Below are 7,534 nucleotides of genomic sequence, written 5' to 3'. Positions count from 1 at the left end.
AGACGTTGTGGGCGGGACCTTTCGCTGTTTGACCAATCTGCTCTTTTAACCGTGTGAGCTGAACGTCTGTGCGAATCGATGCGCCGACCTCTGTGTTTTATCAGGCGTGGGACTTGCCTGAAACTCGCTTTGCGCTTTTCTGTGCTAAACCCCGGGAGTGGTTTTAACCACGACTCTGAAGCAGCGTCACGTTCACAGCGTGAGCCAAGGCATACATAAAACATTGAAATGAAAGGTTGACAAAACAGCATATACCATCGCTATGCGAGCAGTACTTTGATATAATTAAGCCTATATTAGTTTTCAAAATGTTGGTCGTAATCTACAAATGACCCATAGTTTAAAAATCTTGGACCTGAGAGATGTGGCTTCAACACTTGACCTGAACGTTTGGTGTAGTTTTAGAACTAATGAAATAAACTGAGTAAATGCCTAACACCCTCCATCATTGAAGCTTCGTGGCTGGATGTATTATTCCAGGCCAAGCCAGCTGCTTTGATTAGGATCTTTAAATCGTCTGAACAAATCTCTTGTCAATCACCCATCAAACATGATAGCATCTATTATGATGCTAGGAACTGTGGTCTGTGCCCAGGATTGAAGACAAAAAAAAAAAAAAATTTTTTTTTACCAGACTTGGTTCATCCTGGGTTGAATGGATTAACTCACACGGAATTAACTATAACTTAAAAAAAAATTTTTTTTTTCCTGTATTGATTTGAGAGAGAGAGAAACATTGATGAGAGAGAACATTGACTGGCCACCTCCTGCATGCCCCCTACTGGGGATCTGGGATCCCACCTGGTCCCACCTGGGAATGGAACTGGCGACCTCTGGTTCATGGGTCCATGCTCAACCACTGAGCCACACTGGCGGGACAACTGTAACTCTTAATGTGATCATCTCTGGACAAATAGGGCTATAGTGCTATTGGAGCACCCAGGAAATAGATAAAAAGATAAATGTGATATGTATTTAATCTGTATTCTCTTGTCTTTAATCCAAAAGGATAATTTTAATGATCTCTGCAAAGGAATTTTGTTGGATTAAATTTACAAATATTTTATTGATTATTTTGCATCTATGTTCATGAGAAATGGTTTGTGGTTTCTCAAAATGACTTCATCTGGTTTGGTATTAGTGCAATGCTGGCCTCATAGAATGAGTTAGGAAGTTTTCCCTCTACTTCTATTTCCTGGAAGATATTGTAGAAAATTGGTATAAATTCTTAAATGTTTGTTAGAATTTGCCAATGAACACATTTAGGCTTGGTACTTTCTTTTTGCAAAGTTATTATTGACTCAATTTCTTTAATAAATATAGACATATTCAGTTTGTCTATTTCTTTTTGTGTTAGTTTTGGCAGATTATGTCTTTCAAGGAATTGGTTCATTTTAGTTAAATTATCAAACTTGTGGGCATAGTATTTCTTTATTATCTTTTAAAAGATAATGGTCTCTGTAGTGCTGGCCCCTCTTTCATTTCTGATACCAGCAATTTGTGTCCTCCCTCTTTTTTCTTAGTTAGCCGGCCTAGAGGATTATTGATTTTACTTATTTTTTTTCCAAAGAACCAGTTCTGGTTTTATTGACTTTCTGTTTTTAATTTCATTGATTTCTTCTCTAATTTTAATTTTTCTTCCACTTACTTTGAATTTAATTTGCCCTTCTTTTTTTCTAGTTTCCTAAGGTGAAAACTTAGATGATTGATTTTAGATCTTTCTTCTTTTCTAATATATTCATTCAATGCTATATATTTTTTTCTAAGCACTGTTTTTACTGTATCCCGCAAATTTTTTCTTTTCTTTATTTTAAAAAAAAATCCTTACCTGAGGATATGTTAATTGATTTTAGAGAAAAAGGAAGGTGGGGGGGGGGGCATCCATGTGAGAGAGAAATATCAATTGTTGCCTTCCTTACCCACCCCAACTGGGAATTGAACCTGCTGCCTAGGTTTGTGCCCTGACCAGGAATCAAACCCACAACCTTTTTTTGGTGCAAGGGATGACATTCCAACCAACTGAGCCAGTCAGCCAGGCCACACCCCACATATTTTAAGTCATGTTTTAATTTTCATTTAGTTCAAACTATTTCATAATTTTTGTTGAAATTTCTTCTTTGATCCATGTGTTATTTAGAAATGTGTTAATCTTCAACTATTTGGGGATTTTTCAGCTATCCTTCTGGTGATTGCTAGTTCAATTCCTTATGGTCCGAGAACACTGTCGACCATAAAACAAAATCAACTATGCCCTGGCCGGTTTGGCTCAGCGGTAGAGCATCAGCCTGTGGCCCAGAGAGGCCTGGGTTCGGTTCCCGCTAAGGGCATGTACCTCGGTTGCAGTTTGTCCCCGGCCCTGGTTGGATCATGTGGGTGGCAGCCACTCGATGTGTCCCTTTCACGTCGATGTTTTTTTCTCTCTCTCTCCCTCCCACTCTATCTGAACAAAAAATGGAAAAATGTCATCAGGTGAGGATTAAAAAAAAAAATCAACTAGGTATTCTGTCACCAAAAGATTTATTCAGGAAAAAGAAAGAATTTCAATCCAGTGCAGACATGGTGAGCCACATACACAAACTGAACTGGAGAAAGATAAAAGAAGTACTTTCTGGAATAGGGAAGGAAGTTAAGGGGAGAGGCTGTCACGACCATAGAGCTATATTGTAAACATAGATTTATTTTTTTAAATCCCCACTTGAGAATATTTTTCCATTTATCTTTAGATAGAGTGGGAAAATATTGACAAGAGAGAGACACATCAATTGGTTGCCTCCCGCATGTCCCCAAGCAGGGCCAACCAGGGCCAGGGACTGAGCTGCAAATGAGGTACGAGCCCTTGACCAGAATCAAACCTGCGACTCTTTGGTCCACAGGTGGACGCTCTAACCGCTGAGCCAAACCAGTCAGGGCTTACAGAGCTCTCTTGATGACATTGAGTGTGATAGTTCCTCCTATAGGTCCTCCCAGTTTCTGTCCAGGTTAAGGTCTTTGTCATAAATTTAACAACAAACATTTTATGATATCTATTGTTTTAAATTTGATAAGGTGGGGTTGTTTTTTTAAAACAATTTTTACAAATATTTTCTTTATTTTATTGAAGCTGAAACAGACAATGTCTACTTAAAACCCATATCTCAGGCCAAAAAGTATAAATACAATAAAAAAGAGAAGTGTTCTGTTGTATACAGTTCTGCATGAATTACTTTATTAAATGCTAATGAAAATTAGAACCTTTCTGGGATCTTCTGACAAGATTTTTCTTTACTCTTCAAACACTTTCTCTTCAGTGAAGCCATCTTTGGAGTTAGTCTTTAATCTCACTTTATCTGTCATCTTGACTCCAACCTGGTATCTCTCTTCTTTTGGTTTAGACCCTTAAATTTAAAAGTAGCTTTGAGTTAAGAAAAGGTCATTTTTACACAGTTTAGTTCTCTGAAACTAAAACTTCCATCTCTCACTTAAAGTCATAGTCCAGGAGTGAAATGATTACATGCTAGAACTTCAGGGCCAATTAAAAAATCATTACGGCCCAGCCAGTGTGGCTCAGTGGTTGAGCGTCGACCCATGCACCAAGAGGTCCCCAGTTTGATTCCTGGTCAGGGCACATGCCCAGGTTGTTGGCCTGGTCCCCAGCTCGGGGGGGGGGGGCATGCAGGGGGTGGCCAATTGATGTTCTCTCTCATCGATGTTTCTCTCTCTCTCCCTTCCTCTTGCTCTAAAATCAATAAAGAAAAAAAAATTTATAAAAAGTCTTTATGAACACCTGCATTGTTCAAGGTCAACCTTATTTGTTGCAAGCCTGAAAATGCACAGTCCTAAAAAGGTGGCCTCCCTGTGCACACATGTAATATTTATAAAGGAGAGGGCAATATGAAGGAGTGCTGAGGTTTGATCACCAAAAATCAGCACAATGAAAACAAACAATGAATAATGGGCACTAGAATTACCAGGTATTTTCAAACTACCAGAGTTTTCAATTCTATTTTGAACACATTACAAAAAAACTATTTTTTAAAAAAATTTTGAGAGCATGTTTATTAAAACTGGGGACACTGACACAAGAAAGGGCTTCGGAGAGAAGAAGCAATAGGAGAGCCTAGGCTGGTCTGCTTTGGCTCACTGGGAAGTCAGAGAAAAATAGGGCCTTGAAGACAGTTTTGAGGGGTTAGCCTGAAATGAGCTGCTGCTGCCCATTGCTCCCCTGGTTGCAAGTCTCATGGGGACCCTTAGAATTTATGAGATGCATGCCTGTGGGGGAAGAAGAGAAGTAAGGGAAAGGCACGGGTATACTCCTGGCAGGGAGAGTGCACACCCAAAAGAACAATTTTTAAAAATAAAAATGAATTGAGAGAAAGAAAATATCTAAACTGTGTAAACTTCAATCACATCTTCTTCTCTATTCTCAGTTCTCCTGGAGTGTGATTACCAGCAACTCTCTGACCTTCAAAGAGAAACCTGAGTGAAGTCATTGGAACTCCCAGTGTTTGACAGTATGATTCTTTGAGTTTCTTGACATGTGTCATTATTTTCACTTTGAAGTGAATCTCACTGCTATCCTGTACAGTGACTTTGAGTTTAATGTATTATTCTTCTTTCTTATCCCCCAAGTCCACAGTTGAAGGTTTTCCTCCTGATCAGAGGGTGATGGTGTCTTCACCCGGGATCTCTGCACAGAAGCAGGCGTGGGTAGACAGAACCTCCCTCTATGGTTTACAAATCCATCTCTCTTCCCACCTGTTAAGGTATGTTTTAAGGCCCAGAATGTAGTCTATCTTGGTAAACACTACCAGCAATGAAAACTGGTGCTGGTTTTCATTCATGATAGTCTTCTCTCTTTCACTCAGTTCCATATGTACACCCATGTTGTGAAAAGAAATTAATTTTATTTGTTGGTAGTCTTGAGAACTTTACCAGGCAAGCCATCATGATATCACAGAACAGGCCATAGGCCAAATTAATCCTCAAATCAAATACTTTATTGAATCAACCTAAAACATACAGTGAGAAACAAGTGTGTGTGGGGAGGTGAGGGTAAATTAATATACTTAGGATAAGTGCAAGTGGGGTAGAAGGATCATGTGATCAAATGTTCTGTTATACAGTGAGCCTGAGTTCTGTCTCTCTGCCTCATCATCCTTTCCATCTGATGGTAGATTATAAGATCAGTGTTGAGAGTGAGCTTGGGGGCTGGGCAGTGTGACTGGAGCCAACACACACTTACTCTATTGGGGAGACAAAGCGGCAAGTCCTCCTTGCCATAGTTGTAACTTGCCTGTACCTCATCCATAACCTGTTGAGCAGCTATGGCTTTTATCTGCATTTTTGGGGCACAAAACATCGAGTCAAATATAGGTGCCATAGGAGTACAATGAACAAAAAAAGCTGATGAACAAAACAGACCCGGAGACATAGAAAGGAATATGGTTCAGACTGACAAACGTCAGAGGAGAAGGGTGCGGGGGATGGGGAGGATGAAATAAATCAAAGAACAACAACAAAATAGGTGCCACATTTAGGAATGATATAACTGTCAATCTGGAGGTAATATGATCTGTGCTTTAATATAGTAATTCATTTTGCTCTTCTCTCTTCCTATGTTTAGGACAGACAAACTCTATTTGCAATATGTTTAACATGTCTCACAATGACTTGCTATCTATACTTAGTTTCATCTATCTTCATTTGTTTCTCTTGTTCTCTACATGGCAAAATTGATTATTATTAATACAGCAAACACACAAGGCAATTCACATCTTGAATATTATTTCCTAATCTTTTTTTTAATACCATGAATCAGTTTTTAGTAGTCCTCCTGGGTTGAAGTGCTCCTTCTTGAATATTTCTTTGATTTGAAAAGATGATTCTTACCATTCAGTTGGGGTGCCTTTTAACTGCATCCCCTTCACATTGCTAGCCATTACAGTGGCAGATTACTCTGATGCAGTGGTGGCTCCAAGTACAGTATGAGGTAGGAGGCTACAGGGGTCACAGGCAGACCAAATCACACAAGTTACTGAATCAATTTAAAACATTTTCTCAGTAGAAGCAAGTAAAAAGAGAGATGGGATAGGTTAACATACAGGTTAGACTGCAGGCAGGATCAAAAAGCCACACCAATGAATCCTGTGTTATGCAATGTTCATATGTCTTGTATCTGCTGCATCAGCATTTGAGGTTTGAGGGAGGGCAGAAGGAAACACATGCTGTTCAGTTGGAGAGACCCAGAAACAAGTATACCTGGCCACAGCTGTAACTTGCTGATGTGCTGAGAAGCTGTGAATTTTATCTTATGACTCTGGGTAGAGGACACATCAGACCAAGATGGGTGTTACCAAAGATTTAAGGCATGAACATTTGATGCCTCATGATTGTTGGGTGCTATTTGTTTTTCTATAGCAAAACCGAATTTTCTTAAGGAATACAACAAACATACAGTATATTCCATTTACTTCAATAAGGTCAAAGAATTCCTTTCTGGCCCCCCCATCTAGGCAGAAGTAAGCTTTGTTACATTCAATTGAAACAAGCCACTGCCTCTTTTCTGTAGAAGACATTAATTCAGTACAGAACATTGTTGAGAGTCAGAGGAGGAAACAGGTGATAAATTGGGGGTCTAAGTCAAAAGAGGGGATAGAGAAAGGAAAATGAAACACCAAGTCACTATTGAGTTCAAAACTAAAGTGAAAAGCTAGGAAATTGTTTTCTATTTAAAAAAATGTAGTGGGGCCCTGGCCGGTTTGGCTCAGCAGTTAGATCATCAGCCTGTGGTCCGGAGAGACCCGGGTTCGGTTCCCGCTAAGGGCATGTACCTCGGTTGCAGTTTGTCCCCTGCCCTGGTTGGGTCGTGTGGGTGGCAGCCACTCGATGTGTCCCTTTCACATCAATGTTTCTCTCTCTCTCTCTTCCTCCCACTCTATCTCAACAAAAATATTGAAAAATGTCCTCTGGTGAGGATTAAGAAAAAAAAAATGTAGTGGGGAGAAATGATTGAAAAAGATCAAACTGAGCAAGAAGCAATAAAAAAAATGGCTAAGTTACAGTCTAATACTCTAGAAGGGGAATAAAGGGACATAATCAATGAAAGTAAAAGTTTTGTTTTGTAAGCATGAATTAAAAGCAAGTGACATGGAATTCCAAACACAAATATTACATCAAAGGTTTCCTGGAAATCCAAGCTAATTAACAAAAATAATCTATGAGGAAATCCCCACACCCTCATAACACAGAATGTAAAGATTGTCAGATGAAATGGTTCAAATCGAAGAATGAAAGCAAAATCGTATCATTTCTCCTCTGATACTGAATAAGGATCTATCTTCTCAAAACCCAAAATGGCGGCCATAATCCTTCACTTGGAAAGATGAGAGAATGAGCTAGGACACAGGAGAATGGCCCACTAACAGCCAATTTCCAATTTCCACAGGAAATGGTTTTTTAAGCAAGGCACTTTACTATAAAGATTGATTAATTCGACTATATTAAAATTAAAATTTTTATTTATCAAAAGACACCTTAAAGAAACTAAAAAGACAAT

Source organism: Molossus molossus, unplaced genomic scaffold (genome assembly GCF_014108415.1).
Source record: "Molossus molossus isolate mMolMol1 unplaced genomic scaffold, mMolMol1.p scaffold_m16_p_8, whole genome shotgun sequence".
NCBI lineage: Eukaryota > Metazoa > Chordata > Mammalia > Chiroptera > Molossidae > Molossus > Molossus molossus.
Note: the sequence above shows the minus strand (reverse complement) of the source record.